This window comes from Cyanistes caeruleus, chromosome 3, assembly GCF_971803275.1.
Source record: "Cyanistes caeruleus chromosome 3, bCyaCae1.hap1.1, whole genome shotgun sequence".
NCBI lineage: Eukaryota > Metazoa > Chordata > Aves > Passeriformes > Paridae > Cyanistes > Cyanistes caeruleus.
The window spans coordinates 62,531,312-62,545,557 of record NC_141703.1 but is presented as its reverse complement, the minus strand read 5'-3'; the positions used below and the strand labels follow the sequence as shown (position 1 = coordinate 62,545,557).

Genomic DNA, 14,246 nt, shown 5'->3' with positions numbered 1-14,246 from the left:
GCTAGTACAGTTGTAATTACTGCCAACTGGATGTAGTTCCTAAGGTTACATCTGTGTTACTGAGCTGAAGAGGGCTTAGGCACGTACTTGAACTCTACCATGTGATAATCCACACCCTTTAACTCTTAGTCTGCTTTTTGGAATGCTTTTGGCCGAGGCCAATAAGCACTCAGGTAAAATACTGCAGGATTTGAGGAACAGCATGAGTTAGAGAATCTTCTAATAGGCAGTACAAATGAGGCTACCCTGGCTCAGGAGAGCAGGTGGGTTAGCCAGGCAAATGTGAGCTGTCGTTTGCTACTGGCTCTTGACTGGGTTGTGGTGCATTTTCTTTTCTATGTGACCTAAGAAATCAAATGCAGCCAAAACCTGGTAAAGAGACACCTTCATATGATGCCAGTCCCAAACCTGAGCAGAGGATGGGAGCTGTTGGTATGGGAGAAGGACAGACCAGTGTTAGGCAGACTGTGACTTACCCAGGGCAGGCAAATTCTCAGCCTGTGAGTAATAATCGATCTTGGCTGCCTTGTGCTACCTCCAGTGAGCAAAACAGGGGTACAGAATCTGGAACCCTTCATATTTTCAGATCTTTTCTATATTTTTTTTCTGTATTCTCAATTGCCACTTCTGTTTGCTCTTTCTTCAACTATCTTTTCAAATAAATTATCAGATTCGTAGACAGTGGTCTTAAGACTTCCTTTTATTCAGTATTATTCTATGGGGAAAAAAAATTAACTGCTCAAGGAACTTGAAAAAAATCTACTTTCTTGTGTTCCTTTAAGATTTTCACATACTTTCAGAATATATTAGCAAAATTATACCAATTAAGTGGCTAATTAGGTTTTTTTAGATAGCATCACACAGTCTGAGAGCTCTCTTTCTGTTCTTTCTTTGCATGATGGCAAGATTAAAATTCTCCTTTCCAGTTCTGTTTCCTTTTCTCCAACGTCATACTTCACTAAACATTTTTTTACAATGGAATCTCTCTTATTCTATTGCAATGTTACTCTGAACCAGCTTTTTGCTATTACTCTTCAAACTCATTATTTTTCTGTCAATGATTTTCACACTATGTTTACACTTTTTCTGGTCTTTTTATTAAACCAGAAGTATTGTATGGTCATAAAGTCTTAATTTTAGATCTAGTATCTCCTTTTTTTCCTGATCACTATCAGATCCAGTTCTGCATTAATTCTTATTACTTCTTCCAGTTGTTTTAAGTACTATACAAAAATCTTGTAACCTATTTTGAAGCACCTCCTGCATGTAACTCAAATTCTTCTCTTACAGCTTTCCATACATTTCCATATATATACCAATATTTGTATATGTATAACATGAATATAATATGTATGTATGTATGTATGTATGTATGTGTATATATATATATATATATATATATATATATATATATATATATATATATATGACAGTCATGGAGAGCCCCATAAACCTAGAGAAAGTCAAATGAACCAAACCTTCAATAAAATCTTCATGGATTTTGTTTCTTCCATTTTCATTTGTGAAATTATTTCTGTGTCTGCCAGCCATGTGATCTGCAGAATCTGCAAGCAGGGTGGTTGTTTTATAAATTATGTTTCCCTCACTTTTTATTCCTTATATAGCTACAGATAGTTATATTCTATTTATGTCTTAGCCAGTCCTGTTTCTAATGCAATCAAAGAACAATTCTTGGAATTTGTAGTGGTATTGCATCTCTCAAGACCACCTGTACCAAAGCTGTATTTATGAACAGAAAGACCTCTTTTTTCATTATTATTTCCTGCAGGACTTTATAGATTAAGTATGTTTTCACATCTCAATGTAGCAATACACTCAACTTTATTCTTCTCTGGCAAATGTTTCCCTATGGTTACACTTATTCATTTGCTGAAATACCTTTCCTCTTTTGTTAGTATTTCCAGCTATGCTTTTCTTACTGTTCCTAATAGATTTAAAAATGAAGACCTTTTAACTGATCTTTTAAACTGAGATTTTATCACTCAAAAATTGCAAATCAAAAATACAAAATTTGAGTATAAAAATAATTTTATCATCAAATTGCGAGTCTGAATTTTAGATTAGTAGTACTGTCAAAAAAACAGTAGTTTTGTAACTTAAGCTACACCAATACAGTACTCTCAAAACTAGTTTTCTAAACCTGTGCTAAGTCAGTTTGATGTACTTCCTTCTAACAATAATATGCCATTGTTAGAATTGTATTATTTTTCATGATGAGCAAGCCTTAGTCCATAACAATTCTGCTGTAAAATGAATACAAGTATTAAGTTACAGATTATTTCAGGATCTGTATTGCCTTATACTGTTAGTAGAAAAGACAAATCTTCAGCAGCCAGTAGTGACTTAACTGTATGCTGTCAATGTGCATCACTTGAGGATATACTGCAGAAAGCCCCATCAGGTTTTACATGGGTTTTAATATGATTTTGTTTTCTATGGATAATTTTCATATCGTTTTTCTTCATAAACATAGTCGCAGTCGATGCAACTTATTTTGAGTAAAAACCTTACTGCTTCTACTGTTCAACACAAACTCCTCATTGGTGTAACTGTTTTAGAAATTCTGAATTTCCTCTGCTTTCTCGTCATTGTCTGTAATGTCATCCTCATGCTCAGTACACACATCTGGCAAAGATAGCTTTGTTAATGGCCTCAGAATTATGAAAAGTCCTGCAGGTACACTACTTAAAAACTTTTAGGCACCATAAATGACATTCTCACTCACTCAATCATTTTCTAGTATATTACTATTATTAATGCCGTTATTATTGCAAATTATTGTAGGTATCAGAAGAGGCTACAGAATAATATTTTACACATATAAAGCAAAAGTTCTGAACATCACTGTTTATCTTTTATCACAGCATTCTTTTTACTGCAATCCAAATAATTTAGATTATCTAAAGAATATTTAGTATTCCTAAGAAAATATGTAGGTATCTATCACATAAAAAACATTAACTATCATGAAGTACTTCTACAGCTGAGCATGATTTTCAAAAATTCTGATTTTATACAACCTTTTACTTGTCTTTTTAAAAAAATTCAATCTTCTTAAATTGCTATCAATACAAAGCACTCTTTCCAATAGCATTTTTCTTTATATGCAAACAAATCTGAAAACATTTGCCATACCATTTATGAACACAGCATGGTTTCATTCAGATGCTCTTTTTAAGTTAGCATTCCTATATTGAACAAGTACCATAAGTCTTTATTTTTACAGGAATGTTCATCTCTGTCTATAGTTACTATTCCATTGATGTAGGAAGCAAGGTACTTTGATCCTCTGAAGGCACATGTAGCATAAAAAAACCTAAAATGCTGTCATGAATTGTTAAGTTTCTTCTCTGCTTTACTGGAAGTCCTAAAATAGCAGATCCATCCAGCATTTAGAAGTAAATATATTCTTGAGTATATATGTTCATGCTCAAAGCAATATTCTAGGAAAATGGATGCAAACATATGAGAAAAAAGGGATCAGTATTGGACCAAAAGAATTAGGAGAGAGACCAGTGTAGAAAGGAACCACAAACATAGGTTAACAAAAGGAACCAAAAAAAAGGGAGAAGACAGAACTTAAGAGAAGGAGAGATCTCTAACAGGTATAACCAAGAAAATATTACCAGCAGGAGAAAGAAAATAATTCGACCTTTTAATAATTACTGAACAGAAAAAGAAACTTCATCTTTTAGTTAAGTTGGACTCTACCAGTACACAGCTTTGTAAGTCTACCCCACTTTTTGCAAGTGAGCCGTGTAGGACTCATTTGTTAAAATAAAGACTAATGCTATATTTTATTAAACTTTTATGTCTTTAATATGGATTTTATACTCTTCACATTTCATTTTACATTTCTACAAACATCTTTAAGTTACAATTACATTGGGAAACCAACACATTTTATATGAAGGCAGAAGAACAATATTTTTTGACAACTCAAACCATAAAAAAATTCATGAGTGCCATATTCTTCTTTTTCTATGTCTTCATTACAGTACTATCAGTCAAGAAAATACTGGTATCAGCATCAAAGGAAGGGTCAGCAATCTTCCACATCAGAAGTTAGGACAATACTTTCAACATGGAAAGCGGGATTGTCAGAGAGGTAGCAAGTGAAAAGCTTCAGAAAGGATGGCGGCTGTAAAAAGTCAGAAAAAAAAAACAAACACAAACAGGGAAAGATAAGATAACAAGATTGGAAAGGACAGGAAAAAACAATACACAGGAAATGGCAACAGCAACAATCATGTTTATTCTTACTGGAAACAGTATAAGAACACTGACAGAAGAGGTGAGGAATAAGGCAGCCAGTCTTAAAGAGGTCTAAAGAAAATATCTACTATGGCATGAAATGCTCAGTTATTTCTCAGTGAAGGTGACAGGTCACTTAACTTTTAGCTTGAATTAGTCAGTTCAGAGCAGGATTCCTGTGAAGTCAGCAAACTAAAATGGGTACCTCCAGAGGGCGATTCATCCCATCCTAAGGTCTGAATCTTAGACTCTGAATCACGTATTTGAAATGTAATTAATTTTGTGAAGTTCAGTAGGTATTTATGAAGCTAGCATCTTATCTTCAAGATGAATATTTATGGATAACATCTGGATTAAAATAATAAGTGATTCAGCATATTTTCAACTTCCTTTAATCTGAACAAAGAAAATGTACTAATGACTTTCATCTGCACAGAACATGTAATATGTTCGTGCTGCATAATATTTTTTACTACTGAACAGTACTTGTGTGCACTACACTGAGCACAAAAATAAAGTCTGACCCAAAAAAAAAGGAAGTTTGCCTTTCTGTTAGAACTAACTATGTACTATTAGGCTTTAAGTTTATCTGCTGTAAATAAAAATTTAAGCTTAACATCGATAGGATTCTCTATTCCAAACTTTAAGACACAATTCATTAAGTATCATATTTAACTGATACTTAAAATGGCACAGCTGGTATTTCAGTAATTTGTTACTAAATACAGTGAATGCTGCTGTGAAAAAATGCTGAAATACAATGTCATGATCATGGACACATTTTATAATGGTTATTTTGAACAAACTATAGTTAAATAAGAGTCATGGGTGAAGGGCTGCTTTTAAAGTTGGTATACAGCCCAATCTGTGCAGGAAAGTTCAGTGTGGAACTGGTCTGTGGAAACAACCTCTTCATATCACCTTCACCAGCTTGCCAGCCCAGATGCAGAGCCAAGACTGTGTGCTTACAGAACAGCAGTACTAAAGCATAAATAATCAGAGAAGGGGATGGAAAAGTGAGCTTTTCTCCTGGGCAGTGATCTGGGGGCTGGAAGACACCAAAGGACAGAAGTGCTCACCATTAGCACTTCCTTGTCAGTGTGGAAAGTCTGAGAGACATAGTCCTGGGACTGGAGTGGTCTTCCAGTAATGACTATTTCAGAATACAGTCATCTTGATACTGCCTATTACATGAGGACAACACAAAGTTGCCTGTTACAATGCAATTAAAAAGACACCTTTAAAATTTAAATAGACTTGGAATGGGAATTTGCACTGATCAATTTACATGATCTAAACCATTCTAGAATCATGCAGCATGAAATAGTGTAACATCAACGCAAAACAACATAATGGCAAAGGCTTAACTATAAAATAGACCAAAAAGTCTCTTATTTAGAACTTCTAAAAGTTTTGTCTGCATTTAATTTCATTTTCCTTTTAGAATGAACATGAAGAATACAGTTATGTTAGTTTTTCTGTATCCCTATCTTTACTAGGTGCCCTTATAAACTGTTGCCCAGTGACAGACATGGCACAGGAATGGGAACCCTATCACACAGCAATTTATAGCATAGTTCTTATGCTGACCTATCTCTATCAGCAGAAATTAATACACTACATTCCAAAAAGTAGATGTTACCATTCCAAAATTAATTGTGAACTGGTACCATAAGGCCTCTCCCTGCCCCACCCATTTTCACTCTCTGTCCCTTTCAGAGGGGATGTCACTCTGCCATACATCAGCTCAGGGCTCAGTTACACTGAAGTGTTGCTAAGGTGAACAGTTAAAATGTTTTATGCGTACCACTGAGCAAAGGTATGAAAATGGGAGATCCTTATTTCTGTAGTTAAAAGGGTTTTTTGCATGGTAATTCATGAAGACCAGTTATAGTCACTGTATGAATATTTGTTAATTGCTCAGTTTAAAAAGTATGGGATTTCCCTAAACATATACTCTTGCTGTAATACTAAATATACTTATGGGAATCATGCAGAAACTAAGAAACATCCATGAACAAATTATGGAATGAAACTTTGTATTTGCAATTTCCTAATTTATTTTATTCTTTTACAGCTTATGGATCAAACCCACGCTGATGTCTAACCTGTAATGAGTGCCAATGTAAGTAATCCATTGTTCTACAACTAAATTTGATTATGAAGTGGTTGACTTTGCCTAGCCCTGCTGAGTAACAGTTAATGCAGTTTCTATTTTCAGTTTCAGTACTATTACAATTAGGTTTTACACAGAAATTCTGACACTCTTAACTGTTATTCCGTGCCTGCTTGTGCCTTTTCCCAAATGCTAGTGACTAGAATTATCAAAAATATGTATTTTAAAAATGGTTTTGATTTTTCCATGTCTAATAGTGGGTTTTTTAAGAGCTAACTTGGGAAGACAAACATTGGGGTAGTCATCATTTCAGCAGAATAATGAATTTTGTGGTTCAGGTTGGCCCTGAAAGTCAATTGCAAGCCTTCCTTGGAAGTGCTGGTGCTAAAATAAAAACGCACAGTGAGTAAAATACAGCTCAGAACAGCAGTTAGAAAGCTGAAGTCTCACTCTGTTTTCCATGCAAACACAAAGCATAACATATCTGAGCACTATATAAAAAATACTACTGGAAATACTCACCTGACTCCTCTCTTTTATCCTATTATTTCTCCTATGCTCATTAAGTTTTTTCTCATCTTTCCTTTTGTAAAGGAGAATAATTTCCTTCTCCCCCTTTCAGTTTCTTCCTTTGCTTTTTCCTACTCACCTGCACAACTTCTGAAATTTCAGAATTTAAAAGAGCTACAGATCCAATCCTGGGGTTAAATACCAAGTTCTGAAAGCTTTAGCATGGCTGAAGATCAATAACTTAAATTTGAAGTGTTTTTGTTCTCTTATTTCCAGCAAAGATATAAGAACACTAGAATAAAGTTCAGAAATGAATCTATTTAGATAAATGTAACCTTAGAATGAGATCACCATCCTATAAAGAGCCATGCTCATACAGCAAAACATAATGATTTTTATAAATTTGAACTATACCATTTTCTCTGATAACTTATTTTCATGTTTAGAGAAGGGCATGTCCACTTCTCTCCTTTAGTAGCCATTCTAAATTCTGCACACAATGCTTCAACAAATGAAATTATTCATATCTTTAAATATTTTTAACCACCTTATATACGATATTTAGGAGATGAAAATAGCGAGAGCTAAGACTAGCATATTGTACACAAATATACATATTTTCTATTCTGTAACAATTCATAAACATTTATTACCTGCATCCATGACATACATTTTTAAATGCCAGGTCTTGTAAACATAAAATCCATCTGTATAGTATTTTTTAAAGTAGCTTAACAGCCATAATATCAAATGTTGTTTCACACATAGTATCAACATTTGATGTTTCATTGACACAGTAACAGGAAGCCAGCTCAGTGTAAGTTACTTTGTAGAAGATAGTGCCAGAACTTCAAGGGTTTACTTCTCAGGAATCATGAACTCCGGCAGTCTTTAAAGATAAAATGACATATGACAAACAATAAAAGTAAAGCAAATTTTTAGGGACCAGTGTTGACTAACTAAAATAATAATCTCTATATCCAGTATAGAAATCTGACCAAGGGAGAAACACAATAGTTTCCTTTGAAAATAATGTACCCTCTTAGAAAAAAAAACCCAAACCAACCAACACCCACCACCCCAAAAGTATGCTTTTTTTTTTACTATTGTTATGGTGATCTGGGTACATAATCTATTTGTATAGTCATGTGCTGACAGGATTATTAATTACCAAGTTCCAAACTTAAGCAGAAACCATGTATCTCATTAGCTAAGTTTAGTCACAGACATAAGTATGCAATCATAATCAATATTGAGAAGGAAAACTGTTAAATAAAAGCTTAAGACTTCTGAAAATATCTGTTCCAAAAAAATCCCACTGCATTTTAAAAAATGCCTTTCATTTAAGGGGACATCCTATGACATTGATTTCAGTCTTTCTGCAGACTCTTTAGTCTTCATTAACAACTTTTTAGGGATCTGCAAAGTAATAATTAAGAAAAGCAATCCCACTGTCCGTAAACTTCAGTTTAACACCAGTAGGTGCAATAATCTACTGGATTAATTTACTTTTAGAAAGATCATAGGTCACAGGAAAATGCAAATGAAAGAGACTAGGCTTTAGAAATTCAAGACTTTTTATCCACTTTTTAAAAAGTAAGACAAACATTATCTAAAAGTCATAACTCATCATGTGGAAAAAACTCCATCATGTTCTTATGAGTGCTACAGGAAGGGGGAAAAGGAATAAATGAAATAAAATCTACACTCAGCAGATTTCAAATGATGGGACATGTCCCACTCAGAGAAGATGTCAAGTTACATTGTAAAGGAGAAGCATTACTACCGTGCAGCCAGCTTTCCACAGCATCTCATTTGAATCCTTTTGTATTCACTGGTGAAGCCAGGCAGCCAGCACTGTGTTCAGTCTGGGGCTCCCTCTCTACAAGAAGGACAAGGAGGTGCTGGAGCATCAGAGAAGGGCAACAGAGCTGGGAAAAGGTCTGGATCTTGAGTCCTACAAGGAGCAGCTGAGGGAGCTGAGGTTGTTCAGCCGGGAGAAAAGGAGGCTCAGGGGGACTTTATCTCTTTCTACAGCTGCCTGAAAGGAGGGAGAGGCCAGGTGGGGGTCAGTCTCTTCTCCCAGGTAACCAGTCACAGGACAAAAGGAAATGGCCTCAAGTTGTTCCAGAGAAGGTTTAGATTGGATATTAGGAAACATTTCTTCACTGAGGGGGTTGTTAAGCACTAGAACAGGCTGTCCAGGGCATTTAAAAGACATGTGAACACAGCACAAAAGGACACAGTTTAGTGGTGGACTTTTATTGATAGGTTTATAGTTAACTTGATGATCTTAAGGGCCTTTTCCAATCTAAAATATTCTACTCTGTGATTTATTTGTCGGTCTGCATCTGCAGTGTAGAACTCCACAGACAGGAGGCTGAAGAAAGTATAGTGAGACAGAAAACAAGCTTTAGATGTAAAGGATTTATAGGACCATTTGTTCCTTTGCATGTAATTGTTTCTGGTGAAAGCAGGAAAGTAGGTTTTTCACTTAAAAGGGTCATGTACAGAAGGGTCATGGAGAAGAAGATGAGGTTCCAGAAGACAGGTAAAGGTGTAACTAGAACAAGTGTGGGCATGAGCTAGAGTCAGACAGAGTGCTATAGCCATGTTCTCTAGTAAAAGTGATTTTCAACTGACCCAAGTGTATTTATTCAACTGTGATCTTTCCAACTCTTATTGATACTCCTTCTCTGATACCTATCCCAAATTTTTAATTCATGTGTGCTTATCCTCAGACCTAACCATACACCCCATCACTGCTTCTATATCCATATGCCTTGCCTGGACTTATAAATCCTGCTGTCCTGTCACTCACAGGTAAACTCAGGAAACCACCTTTTTCCACAGTGTAGCAGAAGTCACTTTCTCCTTCCTTAAAAGTTGCTTTCTGATACAAAGCAAAGATTCCCCTCAGTCTCATATTCAGCTTGTTCAAAGCCTGACCAACGACAACATCAGAATCATGTAAGCTAGCAATAGGTATTTAGCAAGATAATATAAAAACAAGCATAACTCCCTTCATTTCCACATTTGTATCAAAAGACATGAGTAAGAAAAATGGAACACAAAAAGGTTAAACAGAGCACATGTTAACTTGCTCTACCCTTTAAAAAAACAATTGTCAGTATTTGTTTCTAGCGTTTTGTTTAAATTTCATAAAACACATTATAGTGATTTTAGATCAGAAAAATTATTATTTAAGATAAATATATTTGTGTCACTTGAATACAGCTTATAGTCTGGTGTACCTCAAACTTGACAACATCACAATTCCTAGCAAAAATATGCTCAGAAGGTTGGAAAAGCTAACATCTCTACAAATTACTTACGGATGTGCTTGTATGGTACTCAGGACAATGAGAAGTAAACTATCAGGGCCAACTAAAAGCAGTAATAATAAAAATATTTTATGATGCTGGAAAATTTTCAATAGCAAGAAAAAAGTAATAGGAGACATGATATGAGAACAAAGAAACTTTTTACAATGTAAAATTATCATTCAGGGAAATAAATTTAAAGAAGTTGGTCAAATACAACTAGGATTTCTGAAAAAGTAACAAACAGGTAATAAGATATGTTAATAATTGTAAGGAAAGTGTGTGCCCGATAATAATGACAGAATGGAAAATTCTAAAATCTGTTTTTCTAGCAATGAGAAATCAGATTTTAATTCAAATAAGGATATATATTGTAATCTAGAGGAGTTGACAAGTTTATTTTTGTCAGATGAGGACCCAAGACTTGAAAAATCATACTTATCAGAAAACTAAATCTACTAGTAAGGAATATATATGAAAAGTAGGACTAGTGAAGAATTTTTGGGATACTCAAGGACAATGCAAGAACCCCATATTTCTGTTTCTGGGGAAGATGTGATGGGGACAGAAGGATGAATGCTGCCAGACTGCTCTTCCTGATTCCCTTCTGGGAGCTCTTGCTGTTGCTTCTTTTGGAGAGGCACACAACTTACCTAAAACTGAGAAGGAAGGGAGTGCTCTCTACTTTTTCATACACTCCAGAACATTGGTTCCCACTTAGTTGTGAGCAACAGATCATTATCAGCTCTCAGCAATTTTCAAAAGCCACCACACACCCATCTGACAAAACTTTTAATTGGAAACACTATTTAAAGCACTGTTATGTTTTAGCCAAACACATGTTCAATTCACCCTGGCCTTGGAGTCCACCAGGGATTTGCAGACAACGGCTTGGAAACCATTCCAGCTGTTGCAAAGGTACAATGATATCTTCTACTCCATCCCTCCCTCCAGACCTTCTGGTTGCTGCATGAAACATTTCTGCTTCTTTATCTGATTTCCCCTGGGATTAATTTTAAGGGCTGTGAGTGCTTTTAGCTTCTGAATTAGCAGCAAACTGGCATTTGCCATTGCCCACAGGTTTGTGAACAGTAGATGTAAAACAGATCTGCCCATCGATAATACTGCTACTGCTAGAAAAAGGAACAATTAAAAAAAATACAGATTTAAGAAAATGAGAGCAGTATATGCTTGATTCATGTTTTAAAATTTATCATCAATCAATGAGGACAACAAATCCTATTTACAGATCCAGAATGATTTTAAGAAATTAAAAGAAGCTGCTAAAAATCCATGCAAACGCCAGTAAGGTGGCTTGAGAGCCCTGGCTTCTCACCGCAATAAGACATTACCTATCACTTTAACAGTGATATCCCACTAGGTAGCAGGCAGGACCTCCAAGTTCAAAACATGTACTTTAAGCTCATTGGGGTTATGAAACTGAGAAAACAGGGAAAAAGAATCTTCTCTTCATTTTGCAGCCCCTGCTGTTAAAAAGAACAGCTACAAGACCCTGCCTTCCTGAGTGGCAGGACTGGTCACAGCCTGCTGAGCTCACCGTTTATGGGCTGATGGCTTCTGTAATCCAACAGCCACTGCCTCTCTCTGATGATGGATTCAGCTGAACAGTGGGGTCAGCGATATCTGGCCACTGTGACAGCCATGGCTCCTGGATCACCACACGTCCTGCTGTGAGATCCTTCTGCAGCTCTCCAGGGTCAACATTAGGTCTGCCTCCAACTGTGAATATTTTCCTTTTATCATCTGCAATCTTTACAATTGCACTTTTTCAGATTGTTTAGGAACAGGTGCCAGTACAGGAACAGCAAAGGTGCCAGTACAAACCTCTGTGAGGAGGCAGTGTTAAAACTGCCCATTAGTCGCTATACTGTTCTTTATCTTCTAACCCTTTACTTATCCACAAAGAATTTTAAGTGACTCCCTACTTTATTTTGTTAACAGTCTTCAGTTACAAAACTTTTTTAAAACTTCTAGGTCACTTTTTCCTGTGCATCTGAAAACGGCTCCTTCAAAAAACTAGCAAAGCTCTAAGACAAAGCTACCTATACAAAAGCCATGATGGTTGCTATTACACCTATCCACGTTCCTATTAACTGTATGTTTTATCGTATCACTGGCATTTTGTCTGTCATTGTAGCCTGATTTTTTAGTCCATTAGTCCATGACCATCCCTAAAACCCTTTTTAAAAGTAGGGTCACATTTGTTACTTTCTATTCCTTCGTTATCAAGGCTAATTTAAGTACCGGATTAAGAAACACAGTTCATGGTTTGCTCACAATTTAATTTCTGAATTTTTCTAGGACTACTGAATGAACAGTATGTTATTGGGCAATTTATTAATGCTTATTCAATCAATTTGTTTAAAAACTTTATATTGAGATAACAAATCTGAACTATTCCCTATAAAAAACAACTCCTATTTGGGGATGTCCCTAATCATTCTGTCATAAACCTTGCCGGTGCAATGAGTTCAATTTCTTTCTGTAATGGCTTTGTCTTTCTCCTTAACCACAACTATCTATTAAACTCACCTCCCTACTAGCAAAATTTACACTGGAAAATGATAGGGCTTGGCTTTTAGAATTTTAGCCCATTGCATTTCAAAATCTTTTTGTTCTACCTCGTATTAGGTCTACACTGCCCAGAATTGTGCTCTTTTCTGCTTTGCTTGCTTGGATTTCGCTGTTTTAAAAACCTGAAATTATTTCTAGAAGCTTCTTTTACTGCTGAATTGTGTTGGAAAAGTCTCATTTAATCAGGTTAGAATCAGAAAACAAAGTCCTCATGTATTTTTAATATTTACATAAACTGTGTCTTCATTAGTACACAATTCATTTTTTAAACAACACTGGACTTTTTTTAAAATTTTATTTTAATCTTTTTTTCTCCTACAAGTATGACAAACTTGAGTATGACTATCTCACTGCTGAATGGTTCTTGCATAGTCATTTGTTGTATGTTGATCTAGACTAAATCAAGGGCTGTCTCTCTCCTTCTGGATTCCCTATCTTGTTTGCTCAAAAATTAGTGCTCAATGATATCTAAATACACAGCCTGTGCATGATGGCCTAATGAGGCTTAACGTTAAATTTATCTAGTCTATACATATATAACCAAGAACTGCTGCTATGATTTTGGGCTGTACAAACTCCCCAGTCTCCCACAGTATTTCACAGCAATTGCCTCCATCTCACCAACTAGCCCAGAGCTCTTACTAAAGTTCTCCTATTCAGCCATGGAACCATATAGAGCTACATTTTGCGGTTTATTCTGATAAAATTAAACTATTGGACTATATTCTCTTTGGTACATACTGCACCATTTGTCTGCACAGTCCAATCTACCATGTCAGTAATCAGCCAGGCACTCAACATTCCATCATCTCTGTATAATCTAAACACTGACATTTCAGTGTGCCTTTAAAAGAAAGGCCTACATGCAGACCCACTTACAGAAAGAGGGTGACATACCTGGGGAACTCTCAATTGAATTCATCCTTACCACTTTTCTGAAGACTCATTACTTTTGAGGCACAATGGAAGCAGAGCTCTATGAGATAGGAATGTGCCAAGACACCAGATAAAAACTAGTGGAAGTTCCTTCCCAACAGACATCAAGTGGCATTTGAAAAAAGGACTGATGATTGGCACAGTTGTGGTCATTCAAGATTTCTGTTCCAAGAGATGCTATGTCAGGAATGGAATACACGAAGGATGCTACGAAAGTGTAAGAGGTCCTTCTGCATACACTGCAGACCTTTGATATTTGCATTTAGTTCCTTACACGAAAAGGGAGAATCTGTTCTTACTGCTGGGGGGAAGAGAAGAGAGGGATGCTTTCAGAACACAATGCCAGTAGCTATGGACTTATGCTTGACAGCTGAGAAGGCCTCTGGGGCTAACATTTTTTCTGTTGGCTGCAACTCACTTCCTCTTGTGAGGCCTCTGGTTGGAGCACCTTCTTTCTGCATTAAATCATGACGTGGCATTAGGCACAACAG

The 14,246-nt window shown here is 35.9% G+C and overlaps 1 protein-coding gene and 1 long non-coding RNA gene across 42 annotated transcripts in view; one reads left to right on the top strand and one right to left on the bottom strand.

Moving 5' to 3' along the window:
* Nucleotides 1-14,246, top strand: part of LOC111941417 (uncharacterized) — a 57,077-nt gene that overhangs the window by 21,237 nt on the left and 21,594 nt on the right. The window contains exon 2 of the long non-coding RNA XR_015284651.1: nucleotides 6,353-6,400. This is a non-coding gene — a long non-coding RNA (uncharacterized LOC111941417). The remainder of the gene's footprint in view (nucleotides 1-6,352; nucleotides 6,401-14,246) is intronic.
* Nucleotides 1-14,246, bottom strand: part of LOC147654188 (uncharacterized) — a 110,697-nt gene that overhangs the window by 80,859 nt on the left and 15,592 nt on the right. For 2 of the 41 annotated variants that reach the window (XR_015284623.1, XR_015284645.1), the window contains 3 exons: nucleotides 7,555-7,790; nucleotides 7,041-7,193; nucleotides 3,817-4,162 (listed from right to left, as the gene is read on the bottom strand). The exons of 25 other annotated variants lie outside the window; for them this stretch is intronic. The gene's annotated coding sequence lies outside the window, so the exon portion shown is untranslated. Of the gene's footprint in view, nucleotides 1-3,816; nucleotides 7,791-8,687; nucleotides 8,784-8,865; nucleotides 8,943-14,246 lie in introns of those variants that run through there. 14 more of the 41 variants (XR_015284621.1, XR_015284633.1, XR_015284635.1 and 11 more) reach the window with 14 other exon arrangements.